Here is an 18944-nt window from a genome sequence, read left to right on the forward strand (position 1 = left end):
TCCAGGTCTTCTCCGCCCTCTGCTAATGTCTTCTAGCCCTCTCCGGTTCTTCTCCCTCTCTCTGCTGTCCTCTGCCCCTGCTGGGTCTTCTCCGATGTCTTCTCACTCTTTTGCCGGGTCTTCTCCACTGTCCTCTCCCTCTGTTATTCTTCTGATGTTGACTCAACGCTCTCTCCTGCTCTAATGCTGGGTTCGTGGTGTGGCACTACTTATATTGGCATGGGGCGGGGTCATGGGTGACGTCAACCAGAGGCCTGCCCCTTATGATGTCACCCCCACCATGCCCCGGGCGTCATAAGGGGTGGGGCCTCTGGGTTGACGTCACCCGGTGACCCCGCCGCATGCCAATTTAAGTAGTGGCACACTGCGCACCTAGCATTAGAGCGGAAGAGAGTGTTGCATCAACATCGGAAGAAGAACAGAGAAAAAGGAGCAAAAGAGCAAGAAAACAGTGGAGAAAACCCGGCAGAGGCAGAAGACAGCGGACAGAGGGAGAAGAACTGGCAGAGGCAGAAGCCAGAAGAGCCGGAGTGGGGAGAAGAAGTCGGAAGAGACGCCGGAGCTGCCTTAATAAAATACTTAAAAAACCTGTGTACTGTGTTTTATCATTGACACTTTTTTTTTTTAGGTAAATGGGTAGGGGTACAATGTACCCCATACTCATTCATTCGCACCCACCCGTCCATGTTGAGCACTGATATGTTTTACTGATGGACACTGATTGGCACTGATAGGGCTGCACTGATAATCAAGGAACTGATGACCAGTTCCCTGATTATCAGTGTAAATGTGTGCTGTCACAGTGAAAGTGTTGAGGAAAAGAAATGCCGATAACTTACATTTGTTTACATAGGATCAGCTATGATTGGACATAGCTGATCACATGGTAAAGGGCTGCTGTGATTGGCTGTTTGCCTTGATCTGTGATCAGCTCTGTCCGAAGAGCATAGCTATCACAGAGTGCATCTGATGCTCACTCCGGGGGGCACCACGGGTTCTAGGAGGACATCATCTATTGTCCTCCCAAAAACTGGACAATTGCGCTGTAGCCGTCTTTCAATCTGTAAAGTATAGTAATTCCATGGCATTGCTGTCATATGCTGTCTTTTGTACCTGAAGGCAGAGGCAGTACTGCTCAAAGGCATGAAATTCACCTGCTGCTTTCATTGCAAACACATCTCAAATAGGACCTCAGTGTCTAGAAAAATGCAATGCTAAGCAGGTTACCTGCAACCTCAAAACTGTCATCTGCACTGTACCACTGAGGTAAATAGGAATCTGCTGGCCTGCATTTGACGTGTTTCAAGCGCACATCAAACATAGTAAACATTGCCTGTGTACAGAAGCCCTAATAAATACTGTGCAGGGTAGCTTACTCTATGTAGGAATATTACACCAGTTTTCTATTTATGAACCTTATTGCCTTCTCTGGTAATACCAGCAAGAAAAACAAATTATAGTGTGTTTTTTTATTTAGCATTGTTGGCAAGGCCTGAAAGAATAGAATAGATTTAGCAATATTTAGATTAATTGTTCATACAAAACTTCACAATATGGTAAAGTGCAACTAACTAATGCCATCTAGTGGTAAATCTAATATAGGAACATTGGAGAATTCAGAAATAAAGCCAAAGCATGATTACTGTTAGATACTATATAAAAAGAGAATAAATTTGCACAATCTATGACCATAGATGGACTTAGTACACATTTCACTTTGCTAGTACTGCTTTATATCACTAAAGAAGAACTAAATCTAAAGCTGCTTTCACACTGGGGTGGTGAGAGCGTCGGCAGGAAAGTGACGCTAATTTTAGCAGCGCTTTCTTTTACCCCCCGCTAATGGCCAAAGAAGGGGTTAATAGCGCCCGTGTAACTCCGCTGCCAAATCGCTTTTCAGGCACTTTGGCAGCACTGCCCATGCATTCCAATGGGCAGGGGCTGTGGAGGAGTAGTGTATACACCGCTCCTCCACCACTCCAAAGACGCTGCTAGCAGGACTTTTTTTAATGCTCTGCAAGCGCACTGCTCCAGTGTGAAAGCACTCGGGTTTTCACACTGGAGTGACAAGAGAGGCGCTTTGCAGGCGCTATTTTTAGTGCTAAAACGCCTGTAAAGCGCCTCACTGTGAAAGTGGCCTAAACCTACTCCCACCCACATTCTAAGCCTAATCTATCTAACTCTGTAAAGAAAAGATCGCTATACTTACCTATGTTGCAGCCGCGACTGGTCCGGTCCCAGGCTGAGCTGTCAGCGACGGCTTCACTGTGAAAGAGAAGCAGCCGACAGCGGAAGCTCCAAAGTAAGACCCCTCTCATGCTGGGGCCGCCCGTTTGTTAGCAGTAAATCGATGCTTGTTTTAGCAGTGCTTTACCACTGTTTTAGCGGCGCTTTTAGTCTGCTAGCGGGGTGCTCTCAACCCCAAAGAAGGGGTTAAAAACGCCTGTGTTGTTTAGTTACACTTTAAAGGACAACCGTGTTTTAAGTGAAGTTTTCCATTAGTTCTCTGCCCCCCCCCCCCCCCCCCCCCAAGTGGAAGCCACCTTGTAAAATACTTAGCTTCAGACCTGCTTCCAAGTTCATTATTGTGTGGCCCTATCTAGCTTGCCACAGACACAGCACAGAACAGGGAGCAGATCAGTCCTAATTAACAAAGGTTGTAAAATATTGATCTTCACCAGAACACCTTGGTGTAGTGATAATCAGGGCCGAACTTGGAATAAAAACCAGCCCTGGAAATAATTTCATACCAGCCCCATAGCATTATTATACCAACCCGACAGCATAACATCATTATTTTCTTGTTCATAAAAAAGAAAACCATGCACTTTAAAGCACATTTGAAGAGTGTATTATACTCACCAGTGCCTATCAATGCAGCCTCACCAGTGTCCATCAATGCAGCCTGATCATTTCCATCAACGCAGCCTCACCAGTGCCCATCAATGCAGCCTCATCAGCGCCCATTAGCAAAAGCCTAATCAGTGCCCATCAATGCAGCCTGATCAGTGCCCATCAATGCAGCGTCACCAGTGCCCATCAGTGCAGCCTCACCAATGTCCATCAATGCAGTCTGATCAGTGCATATCAATGCAGCATCACCAGTGTCCACCAATGCAGCCTTACCAGTGCCCATCAATGCATTCTCCCCAGTACCCATCAGTTCAGCTTCATCAGTGCCCATCAGCTCAGCCTCACCAGTGCCCGTTAGTGCAGCCTGATCAGTGACCATCAGTGCAGCCTCACCAGTGCTCATCAGTGCAGCCTGATCATGGCCCATCAATGCAGCCTCACCAGTGCCCATTAGTGCAGCCTGATCAGTGCCCCTCAGTTCAGCCTCATCAGTGTCCATCAGCACAGCATTACTAGTGCATGGGGAGAGAGGAGAGCCTCCCGGATTACACATCCACAGTACACATTACAGAGCCGCCGGGGATCTCCCGCTTACCCGGAAGTCACTGTCATACCAAGTCCCACCCCCTGCACTAGCTCTTATGATGGACGTCACATGTCCTGGCATTGGACCATTGTGACGTCCATCATAGGAGCCAGACCAGGAGGCGAGACTTGGTATGACAATGGCAGCCAGGTAAGTGGGAGATCCCTGCTCTGAGTAATCCGGCGGCCCTTGCCCCCCCCCTTCCCCTCAGAGGTAGCCCAATGGATCCAACGGTGGGACCCATGGTAGGGCTGGCCCTAGACATCCCCCTCTGCCCTAGCTCGCAGCGCTTGGGCGTGTGCACCCTGTGCACCTGCCCAGTATAGGCCCTGCACAGAACCCTATTTTACGATGATCGTATGGTGGCGCCATTGGCTAATTCACTACAGCACCCTAGACAAAATGTGGGCAAGCCTGTAAGGAGTGTGGTGGATAAAATTGAACTTCTCTTGCACCCAGGATCTGCTCCATTTTCTCAGCTTAGCAGAGGTACAGGAATAGACCCCGCAGCACTCTTTGTTAATTCCCCCCCCCCCCCCCCAATTAATTTACATTGAGCATGTCCTATCTTCTCTTCTGCTCTCATTAAACTCTCAGTTTTGTAATCACTTTTAACAGCTGATTTTATTTCTGAGTATGCAGCTTCTATTTTAATCCTTGACCGTGTTCCTGTTTATATACAGTGTTTGGAGATTAAATCTCTTTTTCCTCTAGACATAAAGAGTGTCCCCTTGTCCTCTGTGATGACCTTAAAGTGAATAACTTGGCACCAAGTTCACTATATGGACCCCTTATGTATTTATACATGTTGATCATATCCCCCCTTAACCACTTCAGACCAGGAAAGGTTTCACCACCTTCATGACCAGGCCATTTTTTTAATTACGCCACTACGTTTCTTTAACTGACAATTGCGCTTTCATGCGACGCTGTACCCAAACAAAACGTATGTCCTTTTTTTCCCCACAAATAGAGCTTTCTTTTGGTGGTATTTGTTCACCTCTGCGTTTTTAATTTTTTGCGCTATAAACAAAAAATTACCGACAATTTTGAAAAAAAAATATATATATATTTTTTACTTTCTGCTATAAAACACATTCAATAAAAAAAATTAAAAAATCTAATTTCTTCATCAGCTTAGGCCAATATGTATTCTGCTACATATTTTTGGTAAAAAAAATCCCAATAAGTGTATATTGATTGGTTTGCGCAAAAGTTATAGTGTCTACAAACTATGGGATATTTTATGGCATTTTTATTTTTACTAGTAAATGTGGTGAACAGCGATTTTTAGCAGGACTGTGACATTGCGGCGGACAAATTGGACACTAAGTGACAATTTTTGGAGACCAGTGACGCTAATACAGTGATCAGTGCTAAAAAAAAAATGTACTGTCACTGTATAAATTACACTGGCAAGGAAGGGCTTAACATCAGGGGCGATCAAAAGGGTTAAGTGTGCTCCTAGGGAGTGATTTCTAACTGTGTGGGGGATGGTTTAACTGGAGGAAGCGAGAGATACGTGTTCCTGATTAGCAGGAACACAAGATCTCTCTCTTCCTCTCTGACAGAACGGTGGTCTGCCTTGTTTACAGACTGCCATTCTGCCTCTCCTCAGAATTATCAGCGGGTCCCGACGACCATCGCGAGTCGCTGTGCACGCGCACCCCAGACCTTGAGGATGAAACAACGTACAGGTACGTTGTTTCGCACAGACGGGCCGCCCTGCCGCAGTAAATGTGCAGTGGGCGGTCCGGAAGCGGGTTATCTCCCCTTTTCAAGGGAGAATAAATTCTGTTCCTCTAATCTTTCCTCATAGCTGAGCTCCTCCATGCCTCTTATCAGTTTGGTTGCCCTTCTCTGCACTTTCTCCAGTTCCTCAATATCCTTTTTGAGAACTGGTGCCCAAAACTGAACAGCATATTCCAGATGGGGTCTTACTAATGATTTGTACAGGGGCAAAATGATATCTTTCTTAGAAATTAAGGTAAATCTAAAAGTAATTGAACATGAAAATTAAATAATGTTTGGCCAGCCTAATGGCTCATACACATGATTCAAAAATCGGATGACAGATCATCCGGTTTTTTTTTTGCATGCTAGTCACATATAAAAATGGAGAGGTTACTAGAATGACAAAAATTCTCGTACAACAGAATAAAAATTTGGAAGTGATGTCATGTGTTGTAGTGTATTTCTATTGTATTTTTGGACGACAACTGTACTGATTAAATGAAAATCGTACGATCTGGTATCATACAAGAAAAATGTTCATGTCTGTCCGATCGGATAATATCGGGTGAACTGTTGTAATTGGCTCTCGAAAGCTCTGTACTAAAGATCTGATTATCGTACGATTCGATTCGAAAGCTGTATTTTTCGTCCAATTTTCGGATCGTGTGTACAGACCATTACACTTAAAGTGGAACTTACGCTCATTTGTCTCCTCCCCCCCTCCAGTGCCACATTTGGCACCTTTCGGGGGGGGGGGGGGATACCTGTCTTATCCTGTTCCCACTTTCGGGAGTCTGCGCCGTGGCCCATGACGTCACCGCGGGCCAGTAGGAGAGAGAAGCAGGGCCTTGGTGTGAAGCCATAAGGATACACTGCCGGGTTCCCTTAGATGCAATGGTGGCAGCAGCCCGGGACAGCTGATGCAAACATCAGCTGCGATGTCGACATCGCTGGACTCCAGGACAGGTAAGTGTCCTATTATTACCCACAGCCAATTCTTCAAGGGCTGAAGTGGTTAAAAGCCAGCAGCTACAGTATGTGTAGCTGCTGGCTTTTATTTTTTTATTTTTTTGGGCGGACCTCCGATTTACTAAATCGAAACTTGCTGCCTAAATGAACACTGCCTCTGATGTAGATCATGAGAGTGGACTGTATATCTCTCATAGTTCGTTAGGGGGCGCTACTGGCTTCCTATACAATGGTACCAATGCCAGTTTCACCACATGGCTGCTTCTGCTCAGCAGCAACATACCGGAAGAAACGTATTCTCATGCGCATTAGCAACATTTAAATTGATTCCTAAAATGAGTCGGTAATGAAAAAATAAAGTCAGACTGTGACACTGAAACGCTCTTTTCTCAGGCTGCCCACTCATACCCGGAAGTGTCCGCTCGGCTTGGAACGCAGCGTCATGTAACGTCATCACGCCGGACCTGGCCTGCGTGTCGCTCTGGGGTGAGAGCCAGGAGGGTCACAGGAACTCAAATTACCTGGGACGAACAAAGGTAAGAGCCTGGAATATAGGGGGCGGGGGTGTTGTTATTCTGAGGCGGGGGACATGTGTGACAACCAACAATTACCATGAACGGTGTTTCCAGAGTCCTGCCAGTTAAAGGGGCATGTCTGCTGATAAGCCAGGAGGAGTGCAGCACCAGGCTGAGGGCTCAATGTATGATGTGTGAAGCCCCCCACCTCCCAGTAGAGTCAGGTTTATAGTGAAGGATATTTGTGTCCTGTGGAGAATGTATATAAGTGCCATTTATAAAGAGTGTGGTAGTCGCTGATAGGAACTCTGTCAGGGCCTGGGCACCCCAATTCTTGCTGGATTTCTGTACATGTCAGGAACACAGATTGTTTGGAGGAGATTCCCAGCATTGAGGGAAGGGTCACAACATAAAGGAAAGTGTCCCTTTAGGGCAGCCTATTCATTCCAATGGGCTGCCAAATACACAGGAACACACAAAACGTTCTGCAGACATGATTATTTAAATTGCGGCCCACCAAACCGCACAATACTCTGGTACCTATGCGTTTTGGTGGCTGCGAATGCACCTGTATTTGCTAGATGTGTCAGGGTGTAAATGAATTCACATCTGCAGAGGAAGAAAGAGTGTTACATAGGTATCACATTAATATTACAATTGTACGTTTATGGTAACAAGGGGCGTTACATAGGCAGGCTAATTCTAATCAGGACTCGAAAGAATGTAAACATTTACTGAAAACATTATTAGTGCTGTGTGCACAGTGAGGGCAGTGTGCAATACATACAAAATACAATACAATTATATACAGAACATACAAATTTCCATTAGTCTCCCCTCTTTTGATCAATATTTTTATCACTAACCATACCTGCTATCACCTTTCACCTGGAACCTCCACACGCTTAGGTGCTCCAGTGCTGGGATCCCTTGTGCTGCCAGTGCACCTCTCACACAGACCGGATAAGGGGTTTTGTTGTGGGTGGGCAGAGCCCGATGGAGGTCTCTGAGAGACTAGTTCCCCATCAGATCCACCTGCGCTGTGATTGGAAGTGGGCAGATTCCATAGCTGTTAGCCCAATAGTGACTATGGAATCCATGTGCTGCTGTCAGCAGGAAAACTATGGGGAAGCAGTCTCTCAGCATCCACCCACCATCCAAGTTCAGCCCACATCATTGCTTGCTAGGATACTGGCAACCTGCATCCTAGGAAATACAAAACACATTCACTGAAATGTATTAGGAGTGCTACATTTGGCTGTCAATCTCAAGGAGGGCAGAGCCTGATGGGGCAACTCCACCCATTGTCCCCTTACTTAATTGGCTGCTAGAAACCAGTAAAGAAAATACAAAACAATGCCAAAAGTTAAAGAGGAGCTTTGTTCTCCCTCCAAAAAATTAAAAGTTAGCAGTTACACATGCTGTAGATGCTGACTTTTAATATAAGTACATTTATCTGTCCAGGGATCTAGCGTGGTCATCACCCGAGCCAATTCTTCAATCAGCTACAGGTCCAGGGGCCAGCTTCTTGAATAAGGGAAAACCGCAGTGAAGCCTTGTGGCTTCACAGCTGGTTTTCCACTGTGAATGAGCAAGCCACGCTGCACTTTGTAAATTGTTCTGCAGTCTTCCCAAACCTGTGATATGTCCTAGAAGACTGTGGGGCAAGGAGGGGAGGGCTGAACTTCTGCTCGGATTGCCTCAGCGATCTGACCGGAAGTGGGAGCAGGTACCTGTTAAAACCAGGTACCCATTCCCCCAATAAAGTGGCAGAAAAGGAGGGAATAGATGTAAATGAGCAAAACTTCCCCTTTTGGGTGAAGTTCTGCTTTAAAGCAGAACTAAACACAAGACAGCTGCCACGTCTTGTATGAACTTTAGGCTGGGTTCACACCTCCGAGGAATGCGGCTGCAGGGGTCCGGTGCATCCCTGTTCTCCATTTCAGGACGAATCAGGGCTGAATTTTTGTCTAAATTCGGCCTTGAAACAGAGCCAAAGATGCACACTGTGCAAGCCACTCCGCAGCCGCAACAGAAATATGTGAGCCAGCTCCATAGAGAGCCGGTCACAATCTCCTGTCATGCGAACTGGCTGCGGAGAAACCTGCATCCAATTCACTTAGGTAGGAACCTCATGTAAAAAAAAAAAAAAACTTCAGGTCTCCACCAAATTTCACAATAGACTCTCTTATTTGAGCATGCAACCTGACAGCCAGGAAAGAAGGGAGGGGAGGACAAACGTATGCCCCCTCCCTGCTATGTGCAATGGTTTTGCACAGAGCGGCCCTGATCTGCCTCTCGAGTCCCCCGCCAGTACTCCTGGCCCCTCCTCCCTGCTGAGTGACCCCATAGCAAGCTGCTTGATCTGGGGGCACTCGTGTCTGCTCACTCCTGAGCCACCTGTGTGTGTTTGTAAGACACAGATTGCGGCTCGGCCAGCTCCCTCTTCACTGGCTGTGATTGACAGCAGTGGGAGCCAATGGCTCCCGCTGCTGTGTCTCAGCCATTGAGGAGGGGTAGACTCGGGAGAGCTTCTGGTCTTGTGCACACCTATGGATTGGGATCTGGTAAGTATAAGGGAGGGCTGAGGGAGAAGCTGCCCCTGAAGGTTTTTACATTTTTGCATTGAATGCATGAAAGTAGAAAACTTGCAGATTCTACAACCACTTTAACATTGGGGTGTCTTGCCAGGCAAACCACCTTGTCCCTATATTGATGAGGACAAGGGCCTCTTCCCCACAACATTAGCCTGGTGGTTGTGGGGGCCTGTGGGCAGAGGGCTTATTGCAGGCTGGAAGCCCCCTTTAACAATAAGGGGAGGGGCCCAGATTCCCCCATGTGAATGAGTAAGCTAGGCCATAAATTATGCAATTTTCTTTCCTTCAACCACTGGTTGAAGGAAAGAATATTCCTTGGTACTGACTGACTGTATTGATGAGGGATTCCCTCCTGCAGCGCTATTGTGTACTGCCAGCGGGTGCTAATACTTACCTGAGCCCCCATCTCTCTCACTGTCCAGCTTGCATTCATTATTACGTTTAGTTTGCTCTGATTGTCCTCTGCTTTATTTTTGTGTGCAAAACCACTGCGTAGAGCAGGTAAGTATAACACGTTTGTTATTTTTATAGAAAATAAAGAGACTTTACATGCACTTTAACTGATACTAAATAAGTCTGTCTGACTTTAGAAAGGGTTCCTGCACTACTTTGGTCTGACTTTGATAGGACTTTAGGCTCCATTCACACCTGAGCGTATTGATTTACTGGCATTTTTTAAAACTTTTTTGCAACTTTTACAAGCTTTTTTTTAACGCTTTTTAGAAGCGTATTACAAGCATTTTACAGCAGCTAATAGAAAGCACTAGGGGGAAGAGAGGGGGAGGAAGTTAGGGGTGGAGAGCTGCTATTTGAGGCTCCATTCACAACTTTTTTGGCGACAGAAGACCCGTGATTCTGTTTACGTGATTTTACCGTGATTTGTAGGCTGATAATCGTGGCAATATCTTGCCACAAACGCAGTGCCATTGGTAGTGACGGGAATCGCAAGAGCGTCCTGCAATTTGCCATGATTTGATGTGTTTCTATGGAAGTCTATAGGGCCAAAAATGCCTGTTATCTGCCAAAAAGAAGCTTGTGTACTTTTTTGAGCTTCAGACGTTTTGCTTCAGGTGACAGAACGCTCATACAGTATGTGAACAGGGGCCATTGAAATGAATAGGATTTGGCTTGTCGAGCGTTTTAGAGCTTCAAGCAGAAAATCGTTCAGGTATGAAGGGGGCCTTAATGCCCCAGAGTGTAAAGTCATATTAAAGTTGGACTCCAAAGTTGCACTACTTTGGAGTCGGACTAGTGTGAACCGAGCCTTTATGCATGATGAATGAAACACATTTGGAGAAACAAATGACACACTGTGCAGAAATTGATTCCCCCAGCCCCATTCCCCCCCCCCCCCCCCCCCCTGGACTACATATGGTGTGAATTGGCCTTTACAGAGTACTTTGGGCAATGGGCTCTGCTGACTATTTATTGATCACAAATAAGCCATAGAACACAATAATATGCTAAAAGATTTGCTGTAAGTAGTTGGAATATATTTAGGTGGGGGCAGCTGTGATGTCTTGTGACTCCAATTCTGTAACCATCAGCGATGAATTATCATTAGTATAGTGGTGGCTCATCAGCTTGCCGGTTTCTTCCTGTCTTTCTTGTCTGTCTCTTTCTGCCTGGCTTGTTTTTGTGCTTTAGCCCTCATAGATGCTAAAATTAGCTTGTAGCACTGTGTAAACACCATTTGCATAGGATGTCTGATGTGAGCTATGCAAGTAAAATTTCATAATACTACACCTACAGTGGATATAAAAAGTTGACACACCCCTGTTAAAATGTCAGGTTTCTGTGATGTAAAAAAAAATGAGACAAAGATAAATAATTTCAGAACTTTTTCCATATTTTAGGCTGGCCATACACCATACAATTTTCTTGTTCAACTTTCCTTTACATTTCCCAAAACCATATAATATGAGGCCAAATCTAAACCCTTTCAAACCCTTTGTATTTTATCAGGCAGGCCCTTGCACTACATAGTTTAAGGTAAATCTAAAGGAAATTGAATAAGAAAATTGTATAGTGTATGGCCAGCCTTAATGTGAAAAACAAACGGAAAGCGGTTGCAAACCTCTGTGCTTTTTTTTTTTTTTTCTTACCTGCAAGACAAAGGCATAATGTGCTAGTATGCATCGCATGCTAGCACATTGTGAAACTTACCTCAAAACGAAGCCTTCCAGCGATGCAATGTCATCGCTGGAGACTGAGTCCATATTCACCAGTCTTCCTTCTGGGTTCGCGGACTCCAGCTCTGTGACTGGCCGGAGCCACGTTGACGTCACTACTGCACATGCCGGTCATGGCACAGGGCTCTGAAGAAATGGCACGGGCGGCCGCTCCTTCAGAGCGCATGTGCCAGTGATTTCACTGGCTGCATGTACAGTAAATATCTCCTAAATCAGGGGTCCTCAAACTACGGCCCGTGGGCCGCATCCGGCCCTCCAGCGTTTTTTTATCCGGCCCGCGGACTGCCCCTTTAACATCGCAGCACTCCCCCTGCCCTCTGCTACTTTTATAACACAGGACGGGAAACATGACAGGTCTGGACAAAGGACCTTTTGTGTTAAGAAGCAGGTGATTGGTTACTAGGCATCAGGGCGGTCCCAGGAATCAATCGCCTGCCTTTCACTTGCAAAGTCCCGCTCTTTGTCCGGACCTACCATGCTTCATGTCTTGTGTGATACAGGTAACAGAGGGGAGTGGGAGTGCTGTGATATTATACAAGGGGCGGTAGTGTAATATCGATGGGGGGGGTCTGTTATGGGGGAGTCTGTGTTATGGGGGAGTCTGTGTTATGGGGGAGTCTGTGTTATGGGGGAGTCTGTGTTATGGGGGGAGTCTGTGATGGGGGGAGTCTGTGATGGGGGAGTCTGTGATATGGGGGATCTGTTATGGGGGAGTCTGTGATATGGGGGATCTGTGATGGGAGAGTCTGTTATGGGGGGATCTGTGATGGCGGAGTCTGTTATGGGGGGACCTGTGATGGCGGAGTCTGTTATGGGGGGGATCTGTGATATGGGGGGATCTGTGATGGGGGAGTCTGTTATGGGGGGATCTGTGATGGCGGAGTCTGTTATGGGGGGATCTGTGATGGCGGAGTCTGTTATGGGGGGATCTGTGATGGGGTAGTCTGTTATGGGGGGGTCTGTGCTATGGGGGGGACTGATATGGGGGGATCTGTGATGGGGGAGTCTGTTATGGGGGGATCTGTGATGGGGTAGTCTGTTATGGGGGGGAGTCTGTTATGGGGGGGAGTCTGTTATGGGGGGGAGTCTGTTATGGGGGGGAGTCTGTTATGGGGGGGAGTCTGTTATGGGGGGGGATCTGTGATGGGGGAGTCTGTTATGGGGGGGTCTGTGCTATGGGGGGACTGATATGGGGGGAATCTGTGATATGGGGGGACTGTGATGGGGGAGTCTGTGATGGGGCGTCTATTATGGGGGTATCTGTGATGGGGGAAGTATGTGATATGGGGGAGTCTGTTATGGGGGGAATCTGTTATGTGGGGCTTTGTGATGGAGAGGAGTTTGTGTTGGGGGGCTTTGTGATGGGGGGATCTGTCATGGGGGGCTTTGTTATGGGGTGAGTCTGTGATGGGGAGGGGGGGGTCTGTGATTGGGAGTGGTTCTGTAATGAGGGGAGTCTGTGAAATACTGATAAGTTTATATTGATTACAATTGTTCTTTATTTTAAATATTGTACTGTTTTTTCCTGTTTTTCTTTTTTGCACTACAAAAAAGATGTGTGCATAGGAATTAGTTCATATTTTTTCAAACTATAGTGCGGCCCCCCAATAGTCTGAGGGACCGTGAACTGGCCCCCTCTCTAAAAAGTTTGAGGACCCCTGTCCTAAATGGTGCATGTTTAGGAGATATTTACACTACCTATAGGTAAGTCTTATTATAGGCTTACCTATAGGTAAATTTAAAGATGGAAGTTTACTTCCTCCTTAAATCTTGTAGGTGGAGGGAAGTAAAAATAAAACTAAAATAATATGGCTGCATAAGTGTGCACACCCTCAAACTATCAGCATAGCACATCTTGACTCTAAAACACTCTAAATCTGTCAGATTGCGAGGACATCTCCTGTGCACAGCCCTCTTCAGATCTCCCCACAGAATTTTAATCAGATTCAGGTCTGGGCTCTGGCTGGGCCATTCCAAAACATTCATTTTCTTCTGGTGAAGCCATTCCTTTGTTGATTTGGATGTATGCTTTAGGTCGTTGTCATGCTGAAAGATAAAGTTCCTCTTCATGTTCAGCTTTCTAGCAGAAGCCTGAAGGTTTTGTTTCAATATTGATTTGTATTTGGAACTGTTCATAATTCCCTCTACCTTGACTAAGGCCCCTGTTCCAGCTGAAGAAAAACAGCCCCAGAGTATGATGCTGCCACCACCATGCTTCACTGTGGGTATGGTGTTCTTTTGGTGATGTGTGGTGGTGTTTTTGCGCCAAACATATCTTTTAGAACTATGGCTGAAAAGTTCAACTTTGGTTTCATCAGACCATAACACATTTTCCCACATGCTTTTGGGAGACTTCAGACGTGTTTTTGCAAAATTTATCCGGGCTTGGATATTTTTCTTGGTAGGAAAAGGCTTCCGTCTTGCCACTCTACCCAATAGCCCAGACATATGAAGAATACGGGAGATTGTTGTGACATGTTCCACACAGCCAGTACATGCCAGATAATCTTGCAGCTCCTTTAATGTTGCTGTAGACCTCTTGGAAGCCTCCCTGACCAGTTTTCTTCTCATCAGTTTTGGAGGGACGTCCAGTTCTTGGTAATTTCACTGTTGTGCCATATTTTAGCCACTCAATGATGACTGTCTTCACTGTGTACCATGGTATATATAATGCCTTGGAAATTATTTTGTGCCGACTGATAGCTTGTGACAATGAGATCCCTCTGATGCTTTGGAAGCTCTCTACTAGAACAGCTGAACTTTATTTGGGTTTAATCAGAGGCCCTTTAAAGTGTTACTAAACCCAGTAATATGAAAATAGTTCATCTACATATACAGACTGATTTTACTGTTGTAGATTTAATAACACTTTAACCACTTGCGAACCAGCCGCTGTCATTATGGAAGCAGAAAACTGCCGTAACCCCGCTATTTTCTTCAATGGCGGGTGGTCCTCTTTCAGATAAAAGTCGTCTCCGCGGCGCATTCACCACAAGATTACTTTTATCGGTGGTAGGAGATGTGAGACGCCCCCCCTCCCTCCGTGCTTCAGTTGTCTCCACCATTTACTGGATTTGCTGGTAGCGGCGGAGACGATCTGATCCTATCCCCTTCGTATCATGGAGCGAGTGAGGAAAAGATGGCCCCCACTTGGCTCCATAACATTGGATGACGGAAGCAAGGTCAAACGTCACTTCCGCCCAATGGTCTTAAAGGGGACATTTCTTTCTTTATTTTTTTAATTGCATTTAAGTGTAAATGTGAGGTCTGAGGTCTTTTTGACCCCAGATCTCACATTAAAGAGGTCCGGTCATGCTTTTTTTTTTTTCTATTACAAGAAATACAGGAATAAAAGTGACCTACTTTTTTCTTGTTTTTTTGTTTTTTTGTTTTTTTTTTAAAGGACAGTGTAAAAAATAAAGTAAAATAAAGAAGAAAAAAAATTTCAAGCGTCCCGTCAAGCTTGCGCGCAGAAGTGAACGCAAACGTAAGTCGTGCCCACATATGAAAACGGTGTTCAAACCACACATGTGAGGTATCGCTGCAATCGTTAGAGTGAGAGCAATAATTCTAGACCTCCTCTATAACTTAAAACAGGTAACCTGTAGAAATTTTTAAACGTCGCCTATGGAGATTTTTAAGGGTCAAAGTTTGTCACCATTCCACGAGCGGGCGCAATTTTGAAACATGACATGTTGGGTATCAGTTTACTCGGCGTAACCATTATCTTTCACAATATAAATAAAAATTGGGCTAACTTTACTGCTGTCTTATTTTTTTAATTCAAAAAAGTGTATTTTTTTCATAAAAAGTGCGCTTGTAAGACCGCTGCGCAAATACAGTGTGACAAAGTATTGCAACAACCGCCGTTTTATTCTCTAGGATAATTAGAAAAAAATAATATATAATATTTGCCTGTTTTTAACTTGTAAACACCAAATCTTAGAAAGAAGCTTGGTCCTTAAGCTTGGTCCATTTTTTTTTCTAACACCATAGAGAATAAAATGGAGGTCGTATTTGTGCAACGGTCTTACAAGTGCACTTTTTTTGGAAAAAATACACTTTTTTGAATTAAATTAAGACCGCAGTACAATTAGCCCAATTTTTTTTATATTGTGAAAGATAATGTTACGCCGAGTAAATTGATACCCATACCCAATTGATAAACATGTCACGTTTTAAAATTGCACCTGCTCGTGGAATGGCGACAAACTTTTCCCCTTAAAAATCTCAATAGGCAACGTTTAAAAAAATCTACAGGTTGCATGTTTTGAGTTACAGAGGAGGTCTAGGGCTTGAATTGTTGCTCTTGCTCTACCGATCACGGCGATACCTCACGTGTGGTTTGAACACCGTTTTCATATGTGGGCGCTGCTCATGTATTCATGCATTTGTTTCTGCACGCGAGCTAGGCGGGACGGGGCGCAATTAAAAATTTTTTTCTTTCTTATCTTACCTATTTATTTTAGTTTTTTACACTGTTCTGCCTTTTTTTTTTTTTTTTTTTTGTTTTTTAATGGTCACTTTTATTCCTATTACAAGGAATGTAAACATCCCTTGTAATAGAAAAAAAGCATGACAGGACCTCTTTAAATATAGATCTTGGGTCAAAAAGACCTCAGATCTCATATTTATACTAAAATGCAATTAAAAAAAAATGTAAAAATGTTGCTTTAAGAGCTATGGGCGAAAGTGAAGTTTTGACATCGCTTCTGCTCTGCAATGGTATGGAGACGGGTGGGGCCATCTTCCCTCACTCATCTCCTTACTAAGCCAGGAAGAGGACCCGATCGTCTCCGCCGCTACCGACGGCTCCGGTAAGCTGCGGAGTGATCTTGCCGTGAATCCGCCGCAGCGACCACTTTTATCTGAAACCGGACCGCTCACTGAAGAAGATGATACCGGGGTTATGGTAGCTAGCTGCTGCCATAACAACGTTATCCCCCTTCAAAGTGCCAACGTATATCGGCATGAGCCGGTCCGGAAGTGGTTAACAGGGGTGTGTAGACTTTATATCCATTGTAGATATTTGTTTTTGCACTGGCTAGGAGAGTATAAAGCCCCATACACACTATTAGATTTTCTGCAGATTTTTGTCTTCAGATTTACCAAAACCATGTAGTGCAAGGACCTGCCTGATTGCAGATTACAAATTGAAACGCTTAAGGTTTGACCTCCATATTATATGGTTTTGGTAGATCTGAAGACAAAAATCTGCAGAAAATCTAATACAGTAAAACCTTGGATTGCAAACATAATTCGTTCTGGAAACATGCTTGTAATCCAAAGCACTTGTATATCAAAGCAAATTTCCCCATAAGAAATAATGGAAACTCAGATGATTTGTTCAACAACCATTTATTCATAGGTCTTTCAGTTTAAAATCCATCTAAAAAGACTATAGCAATGTGATAGGTTGTGTAACAGTAAAATGTCCATTCACAAATAGCAGCCTTCACAAGGGGATTAGCAAAATCCAGCAGGAGCTACAGAGTATAGAATAGAAGAGGCGCCTCTAAGTGTAGCAATATGGTACAACATTTAGCAACTCGCATGGTTGATTAAAACAGGCACATCTAAGAATGCAGGCATCCGAGGTAAAGCTGTCCACATAGACCATCCTCCGCACCGCTGGCTCTCACTGCTGTCAATCTGCAATTGTGACCGGGAAGACTACCCTGCAGTAGAGCGATCTGAAAGGGTGGATTGATGTGGACAGCTTTACCCCCAGATGCCTGCATACTTAGATGTGCCTCTTTTAATCATCAACCATGTGAGTTGCTAAATGTTGTACCCTTATTAAAGGTAACAATATTGCTACATTTAGAGGCGCCCTCTTCTCTTTTATACCCAGTTGTGACATGACGCTAATTGTATATCAAGATATCGCTTGTTTATCAAATCAAAATTTATTTTAAAAAATTTGCATGTCAAACGCTCACAAACCAAGATACTCTCAAACCAAGGTTTTACTGTAGTGTGTATGGGGTCTAAGAGCTCATTGAAAATGAAGTCCAATGCAAGCTTACTCTTTCAGTTAACTGTTGAAAGTATAGTATGCCTAAAGCTGAACTCGGTCACAAAAACATTTATACAAATATATACCTCAGTAGCAATAAGGGATATAAATTATTATTATACAGGATTTATATAGCACCAACAGTTTATGCAGTGCTTTACAATATAAAAGGGAGACAATACAGTTATAATACAATAACATACAAGAGGATTAACCGGTTCAATACAGGGCATTTTCACCCCCTTCCTTCCCAGACCAATTTTTAGTTTTCAGCGCTGTCACACTTTAAACGACAATTGCGCGGTCGTGCGACGTTGTACCCAAACAAAATTGACGTCCTTTTTCCCCCACAAATAGAGCTTTCTTTTGGTGGTATTTGATCACCTCTGCGGTTTTTATTTTTTGCGCTATAAACAAAAAAAAGAGCGACAATTTTGAATAAAACACAATATTTTTTACTTTTTGCTATAATAAATATCCCAATTTTTTTTGAAAAAAAACACATTTTTTCCTCAGTTTCGGCCGATACGTATTCTTCTACATATTTTTGGTAAAAAAAATCGCAATAAGCGTATACTGATTGGTTTGCGCAAAAGTTATAGCGTCTACAAAATAAGGGATAGATTTATGGCATTTTTTAAAAAAAATTATTTATTTATTTTTTTTACTAGTAATAGCGGCGATCGCGATTTTTTTTTTTCGTGACTGCGACATTATGGCGGACACATCGGACACTTTTGACACATTTTTGGGACCATTCACATTTATGCAGCGATCAATGCTATAAAATTGCATTGATTACTGTATAAATGTGACAGGCAGGGAAGGGGTTAACCACTAGGGGGAGATGAGGGGTTAAATGTTTCCTAGGGGAGTGATTATAACTGTAGGGGGCGGAGACGTACAAGGGTAGGAGACCGATCAGTGTTCCTCTGTACTCGGAACACAGATCGGTCTCCTCTCAACTGACAGGACGTGGATCTGTGTGTTTACACACACAGATCCACGGTCCGGCCTGGTTAACGGGCAATCGTGGGTGCCCGGCGGACATCGCGGCCGCCGGGCACACGCACTGGGTCCTGAGCAACGCGGCGGGCGCGCGCCCCCTAGATGGCTGGGAGGCCCGGGCCGTCATATGACGTCCACCCAAGATGGGAGATCCCATCTGTGGACGTCATTTGACTATGGCCGGGTAGTGAAGGGGTTAAGAGGACCCTGGTCAGAAGAGCTTACAATAGGGTGGGGCAGGTGGTACAAAAGGTTGAAAAGGAATGAGCTGATGGAAGTGGTAAAAGATTAGTTGGAGGTGTGATCATCTTCCCTGAAGAGATAAGTTTTCAGGGATCAACTGAAGGTAGCAGGAGTAGGGGATAGCCGGATAGGTTGAGGTAGCGAGTTCCAAAGGATGGGAGAAGCTCTGGAGAAATCCTGGAGACGAGCATGGGAGGAGGAGGAGACGACGAGGGAGCTTGAGAGTAG

General features: G+C 44.7%; 1 protein-coding gene across 2 annotated transcripts in view; it reads left to right on the top strand.

The window, feature by feature from the left end:
• The first annotated feature begins 6439 nt into the window (after positions 1-6439).
• Positions 6440-18944, top strand: part of RABGEF1 (RAB guanine nucleotide exchange factor 1) — a 125229-nt gene continuing 112724 nt past the window's right edge. The window contains exon 1 of one of the 2 annotated variants that reach the window (XM_073616755.1): positions 6440-6678. The gene's annotated coding sequence lies outside the window, so the exon portion shown is untranslated. The remainder of the gene's footprint in view (positions 6679-18944) is intronic. The other variant, XM_073616754.1, reaches the window with a different exon arrangement.

Source organism: Aquarana catesbeiana, linkage group LG02 (assembly GCF_042186555.1).
Source record: "Aquarana catesbeiana isolate 2022-GZ linkage group LG02, ASM4218655v1, whole genome shotgun sequence".
Taxonomy (NCBI): Eukaryota; Metazoa; Chordata; class Amphibia; order Anura; family Ranidae; genus Aquarana; species Aquarana catesbeiana.